Source organism: Mus pahari, chromosome 16 (assembly GCF_900095145.1).
Source record: "Mus pahari chromosome 16, PAHARI_EIJ_v1.1, whole genome shotgun sequence".
In the NCBI taxonomy this organism is placed as follows: Eukaryota; Metazoa; Chordata; class Mammalia; order Rodentia; family Muridae; genus Mus; species Mus pahari.
This window is the reverse complement of record NC_034605.1, coordinates 40,456,172-40,467,962: the sequence shown is the minus strand read 5'-3', so window position 1 is coordinate 40,467,962 and position 11,791 is coordinate 40,456,172. Positions and strand designations below refer to the sequence as shown.

Genomic DNA, 11,791 nt, shown 5'->3' with positions numbered 1-11,791 from the left:
ATATGCAAAAATTAGAGGGCCAAGGATCAAGACACTTACACAGTTTTTTAACACTATGGCGGCAGAGGGCAGAGGGCAGAGGACCTTGCTGGCCTCCATCCTAAACAAGAGGCCACAATGATCACTAGTAATGACTAAGCCAGCAGCGAGAGCCTTCCAATACATGGACAGAAACCTCATTCCCCTCGGACTCCTGCCACCCGCACAACAGTCTGACATGAATTTAATCAAGAGAAAGCCTCAGGCACACCCAAACCAAGACTTAGTTCACAAAAAGACTGGGAGTACTCTTGGGAAGTGTCAAGGTCACGATTAAAAAAAAAAAAAAGGACCCAGCAACTTTCAAGTTTAAGAGAACTTGAGAGACACAGACAATAGATACATTGTTTCATCCTGAGCCAGAAAAGGACACCAAGTAACATTTAAATAAGGTCTGAAGGTTAGGTAATAGTCCTATGTAAATTTTATTTTCTGATTTTGATTATTGCATCCTGCTTTCTTCTTAATGTTCCGAGAACCTCTAAAAGGTATATAGGACTTCTTTGTATAATTACTGATAATATTTCTGTAAGTCTGATTTTCAAAATTGAAAGTCCAATCATATATGTTTCTAACTATCTGGCTTGAACATCGTTCGGTGGCCAGTCTGCTCTGCCTCCTGACGGTTTGCCAGTTTGGGACTGCCGTCTCTAATTAACATGCAGGGAAACGAGGAAATGGAGTTTCCAGAGCTTTCGTTGCTTTTCCAAATCCCAAAGCCAAGTCCCTCTGGTCGTCCAGCTGCTTCCTGCCTGCAGGTGAGAGAGGAGACCGAGTATATTCTCGACTTTCCTCAGCGTTCTTCAAGATACACCATCAGAGACTCTAAGAACTACCCAGTGCTGAGTGAGACTCAAGGATAGAGATGTTCTTGCCTTTTTTTTTCCCCCTATTATCACTTCTTAATTTGATTATGTGATTTCCCCCACCCTCACGCTTTTAATTCTGTCTAGACAACTTCACTGTGGCTTCTCCAAACCTTCCCTGTCTGAGCTGCCCCGCAGCTGTTCTGCCGCGTGTCAGTTAGCGATAACAATTTCAATGCTCTCTCTCAAGAAGGACGCCATGAAACCTGTGTTTGCGTGCTCAGAGACAGCTGGGTGCTGCATCTGGACAAATATCTCGATTGAGCTGCTCAGGTCTTGGGAAAGTCGTTCTCACAGCAAAAAGAATTGGTCATTCACGCAGCATCCTTCCACCCGCTCCACTTCCCGCAGTTGGGATCTCTGTAGCGGCTGGATGGGTGCTGCCCCTAGACACACTTTCCCACTAGCCCAGAGGAAGTTCAGCTTCTTTTCTTTGCTTGCTGCTGGGAAAATACTTGACAGTCAAGCCATAACTGGGAGGATTCGACAACTGGAAAGGCACAAACATCCTTTATCTGTAGGGTGAGGTTAGTTTCTGTTTGGGCTTGTGCTTTTGAAAGGAGGAAATAGTTTTCATAAGCATCAGATTAGATGCAGGAAATGTCCACAGGACAATGAGAAGCTGCGGGAGACTGAGCAACAGGATTTTGTCGTTGATTACTACTGCCATCTCCTGGTGGAGTTTGAGAACTACAGGGCAATGGGCTTGGCGGGTAAATTATAAAAGCCTGCTTACCTCTTCCCAGCTCTGTTTTACAAGTTCTTAGTGGCACGAAAGGGAAATGCCAAGAACTATTTTTTTTAGGTATTTATTGACCTCTTTCACTTATCCTTGAATGATAAACATAAGAACGAAGACTAAAAGTACAGTGGGCCTTTCTAACCTACAGCACTAGGGTAGTAGTTCTCAACCTGTGGATTGCATATCATATATGGACATTATGGTTCATGACAGTAGCAAACTTACAGTTATGAAGTAGCAACTAAAATAATTTTACGGTTGGGGGGGTCCACCAACCACAACATGAAGAACTGTATTAGAAGGTCACAGCATGAGGAAGGTCGAGAACCACAACTTCAGAGGAAAAGAATTCCCCAGGGTAGTAGCTTATTATGCTATTGTATTAGTTGCTTTCCTGACAAAATACCTGACATAAACCAATGTAGGGAAGAAAGGGTTTATTTTCATTCATCCCTCGGGTACAGTTCTACAGGGCAGGAAAGGCTCGGCAACACTAGATTTAGCTGGAGGCAGCAGGGGCTGGAGGCAGCAGGGGCTGGAGGCAGCAGGAGCTGGAGGCAATGGTGGCCTCAAGTCTACAGTCCCCAGTCCAGAGGCAGAGAGAGGAATGAGTGCCCAGCCTGATCTTCTTCTCCCCCTGTTTTATTCTCTGCCGGAGTCCAGCCCACGAGTTGGTACTTTGCACATTGAGAGTATTTTCTCTTCAGCTAAGCCTCCCTGGAAAGCCTCAACCATACTTCTTCAGGCGTGTCTCCTAGGAGCTTTCAAATCCAGGAAGAGGGACCCGCTCCTCTTCTCTATCCGAAGTAAGTGTCGCCACAATCTGGGTTTTAAAGACCCCTTTAATAAAGGTTAGAGAAGGGGGCTGGGAGGATGGCTCAGAGCACTGATTGCTTTTCCCGAGGTCCTGAGTTCAATTCCCAGAAACGACATGGTGACTCACAACTATCTATAATGTGATCTGATGCCCTCTTCTGGTGTCTGAAGACCACGACAGTGCACTTGTATAAAATAAATAAATAAAACCTTTAAAAATGTTTTTAAAAGCATAGTGAAATCTAGAAATCATGTTGGAAAATTAATACAAACATAACAAATTGAGTAAAAAATTGCAATATAAGATGGTGTGTCTCTTTAGGCATACCTAAATCAAGCCATAAACATCGTGTTAGATTTGAAACTGTTAATCCCACAGATCCAAATTATGGTCACATTAGATAAAGCAAGCTTTATTTGTGAACACAGGCTGAAGGGTTCAAGAGATCAACCTTGGGCATACAATGGCCTTCTCAGGTATTTAAATTTTGTTTTGGGAAAAAAAATTATGTTTTATAATTAATAGTGAAAACCCTGTAAGATGGAGTAGAATTTCTGAGCCATGCCAGGGATGCAGACACAGCTCTGTCTCTTCCACACCAACAAACCTCAGGCTCCTCACATGGAGGCCACTGTGGACTGATGATGCTTATAGAAGAGCGAATTATGTCTGACTAGTGTAAACCAGCATGAGAATTTTTGTTACAACAGCGGTTTCTCCAGACTGGAAAAAAAAAATCAAGGTTTATTTTTTATTTTTTTCTAGGACTTGCTATGGTGGGAGAGTTTGGTTCTTTTTTTTTTTTTTTTTTTTTTTTTTTTTAAGATATTTTCTTTATTTACATTTCAAATGCTGTCCTGAAAGTTCCCTGTACCCTCCCCCTGTCTTGATCCCCTACCCATCCACTCCCACTTCTTGGCCCTGGTGTTCCCCCGTACTGGGGCATACAAAGTTTGCAAGACCTAGTGGCCTCTCTTCCCATGATGGCCAACTAAGCCATCTTCTGCTACACATGCAGCTAGAGACACAAGTTCTGGGGGTACTGGTTTGTGGGAAGCCACGTTACGCCATTACAAGATGGCGCTGGCTACCACTGGCCACCACCCGTGTATTTCGGGTAAACAACCAATGTACGCAGGTGCAAATGGGTTTCACACCAAGTCACAGCCCATCCCGGGGCATGTAAATTAAGGACTGAAAGCAGAACCAATCAGACATGGCCACGCCAGTCCTAGGCCTACAAAAGCAGCCCTAGTTCTAGGGCTCAGGGTCTTTCGCCTCTACAATCAAACTCCCGCAATAAACGTGTGCGGAAGAATCCTGTTGTGTGGTGTCTTCCTTGCTGGTGAGGCGGGCGTCCACACTGGTTAGTTCATATTGTTGTTCCACCTACAGGGTTGCAGACCCCTTCAGCTCCTTGGGTACTTTCCTCTAGCTCCTCCATTGGTGGCTCTGTGCTCCATCCTATAGATGACTGTGAGCATCCACTTCTGTATTTGCCAGGCACTGGCATAGCCTCATACGAGACAGCTATATCAGGGTCCCTTCAGCAAAATCTTGCTGGTATATGCAATAGTGTCTGGGTTTGGTGGCTGATGATGGGATAGATCCCCGGGTGGGGTAGTCTCTGGATGGTCCATCTTTTCATCTTAGCTCCAAACTTTGTCTCTGTAACTCTTTTCATGGGTAAAAATCAAAGTTTTATTTGGAGACTCTGAAGGTAAATCACATCAAAAGAGAAGCTGAGGGCCAATGATGCAGCTCACTGGTAGAGTAGCTTGCTTAGCCCAGCTTAGTCCTGAAATAAGAAAGAAAAACTCAATTATCCAGAACAATCACTGGGGGATTGTATTTGCTCTGCAAGCATCTTTAAGGTGCTAACCAACTCCTTCCTTTTGCTGCCAGAAGGACATGCCTCCTACTAAGGCCTCAGAGAAGGCGAAGGAGAAAACAGCTCTACCTCCCCACCTCAGTCAGGCTGGCTGGCCTAAGGGGGTAGGATAGAGGGAAAGAAGGAAAGCAGCTTGATTTTTAACTGTCTGTCAACTCTGGAGAAACCCAATGTTCCCTAAGCCAATCCTCCATGAAGCTCTCAGAGCTTGGGAACACAGTAAACCCAGCCCTCTCTATGGCTTGACAGTCTCCTAGCCCTGTGCTGGTATAGAGGGGTGGGCTTTTTTCTTTCTTTCTTGTATAGAATAGAGTTTATTTGGGGGCATGAGAAGGGGAATTGAGAAGGGAGTAGAGGCAGAGAAAGAGAGGGGACAGGGAGAGGAGAGGAGAGGAGAGGAGAAGAGAAGAGAAGAGAAGAGAAGAGAAGAGAAGAGAAGAGAAGAGAAGAGAAGAGAAGAGAGAGGAAGATGAAGGAGAAGGAGAAGGAGAAGGAGAAGGAGAAGGAGAAGGAGAAGGAGAAGGAGAAGGAGAAGAAGAAGAAGAAGAAGAAGAAGAAGANAGGAGAAGGAGAAGGAGAAGGAGAAGGAGAAGAAGAAGAAGAAGAAGAAGAAGAAGAAGAAGAAGAAGAAGAAGAAGAAGAAGAAGAAGAAGAAGAAAGAGAAAGAGAAGAAGAAAAAGAAGAAGAAAGCAGCAGCAGCTGGCCAGGAACACGGGGGAGAGAGGGGGAAGTATGGAGGGGAGAAAAGGAGAAAGGGGTCAGATGAGAAAAGGAGCAGAGAGGGAAGGGGTGTTTCCTGAAAGGCAATGCTTATCCTTCATGATGACTCTCAAAACGAATTTACCCATCAAAGCTGGGCTGGCTGTGAAGATCAGTGATGGGGCGCTTGGCCAGAGTACATCCTGGAAAAATGTAAAATGAAGTCAAAAGGTAAGCCTGTTTGATCACGTTGTCCCTGATGCATTCAGTCAATATATGTATTTTCCGTGTGTCCTTGATAACCTAGAGTTATCAAGTTCTCTACGTCTGCTGATTGGTTAGCAATGCTAAGAAGCAAGAAGACTTCAGCCGGAAGTCTGGATGTAGTTTCCTCTCTTCTGCTCAGTTTCCTGTGTCAATCATAGAGGAATTCTTAGTCTGTGAGACTGTTTCCTAGAGTATGGATTTTACAATAATCCCCGGGTCAGGGATTACTACAAAGATTAAGTCTGCTGAGCAGACTGAAAGCTCTGAGTAGGAGGCAAACGGGAAGCACACAGCAACATTGTAAGCAGAAAGTAATGATTGGCAGTTACTGTTGCTATTTATAGGGCTTAACCTCCAGCCACATGTTATCCAAAGTGGTGTCAACTACCAGCTTCCTGTGGCCACTGAGAGCTTGAGATGAGGTTAAACCAAAGTGGCATATGTTATAAATATACAACACTAGGCAGGCACTGTACACTTGGAATCTCAGCCCTTCAGAAATGGAAGCAGGAGGACCAGGAGTTCAAGGCCATCCTTGCCTACAAAGTGAGGTGGAGGTCAGCCTGAACTACATAGAGATCCTTACACAAAATAAAACAAAGGTGCCAAATTAAATTACAAAGTATAAGCTAGCCACAGTTGTGCCTTTAATCTTAACACTTGACAGGCAAAGCTCTAAATTGGAGCCCAGCTTGGGCTACAGAGCAAGTTCCAGGACAACCAGGGTTACAAAGAGAGGCCTTGTCTCAAAAGATCAATATATGTGTTTTACACACACACACACACACACACACACACACACACACACACACACACACTCACACACAGAGGATTGTTGTTTTTTTTTTCAAAGATTTATTTTATTTATATGAGTACACTGTAGCTGTGTTCAGACACACCAGTAGAGGGCATTGGATCCCATTACAGATGGTTGTGAGCCACCATGTGGTTGCTGGGGATTGAACTCAGGACCTCTGGAAGAGCAATCAGTGCTCTTAACTGCTGAGCCATCTCTCCAGCCCAGGATTCTGTTTTTTAAGTTTTTATAAAATAATTATTTTTATTTTATGTATATGATTGCTTACTTGTATGTATGGGCACTGTATGTGTGTGTGTATGTGATTGTGTGTGTGTGATTGTGTGTTGCCAGCAGAGGTCAGAAAAGAGCATCAAATCCCCTGGAACTGAAGTTAGGAACAATTGTGAGTGGCCACATGAGTGCTGGGAACTGAACCTGGGTCCTTCGTAAGAGTAGTGAGTGCTCTTAAAGTGCTGGCCCATCTCTCCAGGTCCCAGACTGCAACTTAAAGTCTTAGTACAAAACCAAAAATGTGAAATTGCTTGCCAGTACTTTACAAAAATCTTGATTGCATACTGAAATGATAACGCTCTGAGGAGCTGGGTTAAATAAAATACACTTTGACACTTGGCATGTATTTAAAACTTTTGATTGACATACGGATTGCTCATATTTATGGAGCATGTCAATACATGGGCCCAGAGTGTGATGTCATGTCTCATGTCTATCAGCTCACGGAGTAATTATTTCTTTGGGTTGAGAATATCTCAAATCCTCTCTACTAGCTGTTTTGTAATATTCATTGTATTCTCATTCATAGTTAACCAACTGTGCTAGTCCTAATATACATTATTAACATGAATTCTAAGCATTTTCTATTTTAAAAAGGAGTTATCAGAAAATTATGACTTCCATGCTTTGTGTACCAGCTTGTGGTTTGACACTTCATCCAATCAGGTGGGTGGATTAGAGGGGTAGGAGGCATGGAAATTGGGGGGGGGGGTGTTAAGGGAGCCAGGAAATCTCAGTCTACTTTAACAGTATCTTGTGGTTATCATGGAACCAGTCAAAGGGGGCAGCAGCTGCTTCTCGCAGGGCCCAGAGTTACGGGCATGGGCATGATGCAACCCCATAGGTATTGCCTGAGGTCACTGTGTGGTCACTTCAGGAGTGACACTCTGTCCCAGGAGTTTAAAGACAGACTGGAGACTTGATGGTTGAGATAGATGTACAGGATCCAAGGTAGAATTTCAGATGCAGAATGGGGACTTATTGTTAACCAAGAGTGATGGCAGCCTGTTACCCGGGACATAAGCAGAGGAGGGATGTGATTCGGGGCAGGTTGTTTGCTTCCCCAAGGCACTTCTGGTACTTAGATTCAATTCCATAGGTCATCACCTGCCAACCTAGCATGTGCTAGATTCTCTATTAGAAGCTGGAGAAAGCACCACGTCTGCCTTCCTGGTGCTCACTGGCTAGTGTCGAAGGCTGGGGAACTAAATAAACGGTTGCTTGATCACAGGCTAGAATAGAACGTGTCAGGAACTCTCAGCTGGAAGAGGAATCCGTTGTGGTTTCTTCTGAGATTTCTGGGACAGCAGCCAGGGACAGAAGGGCAAAGCACATCCTAGACAAGGCCACTGGTGGTGTGTGCTGGGGCTCCAAGTGCATTGTGTGCTGGGAGCTGCACATGGCCCACGCTGAGGACAAGAGAGTGATGGCCGGAAGCTGGAGAGAAAAGGAGACAGGGCACACATGGAGGGTTTAGGGGCACGGGGAGCAGGTGCTTTATAGACCCCAGGCAGGGGAGTGGTGTGACTACATTTGTGGTTTAAAAAGACTCTTCTGATCAGACTGTAGGGTTCTGGTGAACTAAGTTCTGGGTCTGCTCCCAAAAGGGTTATAAAGCCTGGGCATAATGGATGTAAAGCAGCCGCTTGAGGACTCCAGAAAGTGAGTCCTAGTTAATGGGTGAGATGGGAAGAGATGATTTAGAATACTGGAGAGCCGCCAGTGTGCCTCCATTTCTTTCTCCTCTAGGACTTTCTCGAGGTTTAATCAGAGCCTCAACCCAGGAGAGACTTCAGGACCGAGAAAGATTCAGAAGTGTGAAGAATGGCAAAGGTGTTTCTAATATTAAAGAAGAGCCTGGGAAAGTTAGTTTCTGTTCTCACTTCCTGTCTTCATTCTGCCATCCAGTCCTGAAGCAATGCCAAGGTGGCAGTAGGGGCACCATTGACAGTTTATTGACAGTTTAGAGAAGCCTCAAGTCCGGAGGAAAGAGAAACATCTGGGATTGGAGGAGTTGTGACCTCCTCCGGGGAGCCGGAGAAATCCTCATGGCTGTAAAAGATGCTTACGTCATTTGGCCTCAGGTGTGTGCTTGCATGCAAACACGTGCTGAAATGAGGTAGTCACAGTCCCGCGTTGTTTCCATCTGGAGACTGGAAAGGGTGAGCCCCAGGGAGCTCCCACTGTGGCTGGGAAGAGGGAAGCAGCCTCAAAAAAAGCTGGGTACAAACTCTTCAGTTCCCGGTGCCTGGAGCTGACTCTACGCAGACTGCTGTAGACTCCGAGAAGCAAACTGTGGGCTAGGGCACAGTCCGAGACCCACACTCACTGCTGGGTGACCGGGGGCACATGTAGACACTTTGGCAACTGAGCTTTCATTGAAACCTCTAATAAATGGCTTCGACACCGAGGTCACATCCGTGGAAGGCAGGCCAGAGATTTTTTAGCCTAGATCCAACCTGGTCCTCTGAACAAGACAGTTTGCCAAAGAGCTTAAATAGTATCTAGAGGCTTGAGGCATGGCATCCAAAATAGTTACTATCCAGACATTTGTTAATACACAACTTTCCTGGTTGGGGGGGGGGCGGGCGTGGGGGGCCTGCAAGAAGCACTAAAGCAGAGATGTTACAGAGTCAGAATTGTCTAACAAAGATTTTAGAGCCGTGATTACCAAAAAGCTCTAAGCAGTAAGGGCAGACATCCCTGAAATGAAGGAAAAGATAGTTTCAGCAAATAGGAGATACTGAGGGGAAGAAAGAACAAACTGGGGGTTTTAGGAATAAAACACTATAGTAATAATTTAGAAAACTGAATGGACTCCATAGAACCAACAGAAGCTACACGGCAAACATGGGCTACTTAATAAGACCCCTACTCAAAAGAGCACACACAGGTACACACATACACACGCGCACACACACACCCCATGCGCGCGCACACACACACACACACACACACACACACCCCAAAACACAATCCCAGTCCAAACACCAGGCTCAGTACCTTGCATAACTTGCAGTCTGTGCCTTAATGCAAAGATGTTCATCTAGACCATGCAGCTTGCTCTTCTGGGTAGAAGGGGAGAGATGCAGCGCATTCACACTAGGAGACAATGACACTGCGGAGACAGGCAGGAACGCTGGCTGGGAGGAATATGGTTGCAGTTTTCTGCCTCTGTGCTACAGAGGACCGAGAATGGACGGTGGTCACCAGCTTCCATCAGCTCTTGGCGTATGAGTGTTGGAACTTCAAGAGCTTGGTGAATAGTAGTTCAGGATTGAGCACCATGGAAGTATTTGTGCTATGGCAATTTGCAGAGCCTTCAAATCCCTGGAGAGACTATTGTTAGATTCCTAGCACAGCAATGCCGTCAGCTAAAAAGGATGCATGACCATGTAGGGCATGGACCATGCTGCCCATGTTTAGTGCTTGACACTGGGGTAGGAGAGGATTTAGGCCAGCGTGGGGTGAGCCAGCATCGTGGCATGGTACAGCAGGATAAAGAATGAGCCTGCATTTTTATAAAGTGCATTGTTTACTTGTGTGTGTGTGTGTGTGTGTGTGTGTGTGCTACAGTGATTATATGTCAGACTTGGCAACAAGTTCCTTAATCCCATAAGCCATCTTGCCAGCCCTGAGACTGAGTCTTTTTAAAAATTTTTACTTATTATTAGTATGTAGAAGTCTTATTTATTTATTCATTCATTTAATGTATATGTATGCTTTATTTGCATGTATACCTCCATGCTAGAAGAGGGCATCAGATCTCATTAAAGATTGTTGTGAGCCACCATGTGGTTGTTGGGAATTAAACTCAGGATCTCCGGAAGAGTAGCCAGTGCTTTCTTTTAAAGATCTATTTATTATTATATGTAAGTACGCTGTAGCTGTCTTCAGACACATCAGAAGAGGGTATCAGATCTCTTAACAGATGGTCGTGCATCACCATGTGGATGCTGGGATTTGAACTCAGGACCTTTGGAAGAGCAGCCAGTGCTCTTAACCACTGAGCCATCGCTCTAGGCTCCGTGAGAATCTTCTTGACACTTTCAAGTTGCTCTTGTTTTTCACATGGCATAAATGCTCACATGGAAAAACAGAGAACCCGTCATGGAGCTAAATCTGTGGTAAGATGAAGGGTCCTGCTCCAAAGCTTAGGCCAAAGAACAAGCACCCAAAGCCCTACAGCCCAGCAAGGACTGAGAGAGGTTATGTAAACTTTTGTTTACACAAATACACAACTCATGACCGCCCATCCCTACACCCAGGAGGTAGGACAACACAGTGTGAAAAAAGTGGCTGCAGGCTTGCGACCCTCAGGCGTCATTCTTCAAGTGACCCATCCAGCAGGGTGTGTCCCTGGCCTCTTCTCATTGTATACCTGGCTCATAATGCACAGATCATGGAAGAAGCTTAATGAAGTAGCTCTGAGGATCTGAATGCCAATTTATACTGTAAGTCAGCAGAGGTAAGCCAGCCTAGCCATTCGGGACATGCTGCTTCCCAAACAGACACACAAACAGACACACAAACAGACACACAAGAAGTGAGTTAGCTTCTACTTTCAGGGCTACACCAAGAGCCCCAGAGTGGAGACACCTCCTTCAACACAGGCTCACCTAGTCTCCATGCTTTCTCAAAACCCTGACTCTGTGAGGATTATACCTTCTGCAGCCACCAGATTCTAACTTCTTTCCTAGTTAAATGGGTAATTTACTTAACCTCTTTTCAACCTTACCTTTAGAACAGGCTTTTAAGTGGAGATGACATTTTTTTCCACAGGGCAATGGTGGCTTCTACATTATAACTTAAGAGAAAACACCTAGCCTAGTGTCCTTAAAAGCAAGCTGGGGACAAGTATTTTAGAATGGAGTAAAAGAAATTAAGAGCTGGGGTGAACTCAGGGCAGAGGCGCTCAAGGTAGGATTCTCATGGAAGTATTATACTGTGTTACCACATCCAGTGTTCAAGTGTCTTGGAGTATTTCATTTGAACAATTGATTTGTTTACATTGTATCAGAGACCTAGAGAGGGGGTGGGGCTTTATCACTATTCCAAAGCCAGACTTCTCCAGTAAAGGATACCTATCTACCTGCCTGTTCCATTGAGAGGCTGTGTCTGTGCCCAGCCTCCGTTAAAGGGACTGTTACTCTGGTAAAGAATAAATCGTTCTGAGAAGACTTTAGAGAATCTGTTTGAATCATTACTTTTATTATTATAGCATCAATGTCTGTCAACATTTCAGGGTCAAATATCCCGACCCGCGGGACATAAGTCATTCCATGGTCCTCGAGGGGGATTCCAAACCTAGAGAGGAATGGGATAAAGGAAGAGACGGAGACCATGCATATTCGTCATAGTCTCATTTACTGGGTGAAAA

The 11,791-nt window shown here is 45.0% G+C and overlaps 1 long non-coding RNA gene across 1 annotated transcript in view; it reads left to right on the top strand.

Moving 5' to 3' along the window:
- The first annotated feature begins 643 nt into the window (after positions 1-643).
- The window catches only part of LOC110333623, an 18,372-nt gene continuing 7,224 nt past the window's right edge, over positions 644-11,791 (top strand). Inside the window, exons 1-2 of the long non-coding RNA XR_002381097.1 lie at positions 644-797; positions 8,320-8,495. This is a non-coding gene — a long non-coding RNA (uncharacterized LOC110333623). The remainder of the gene's footprint in view (positions 798-8,319; positions 8,496-11,791) is intronic.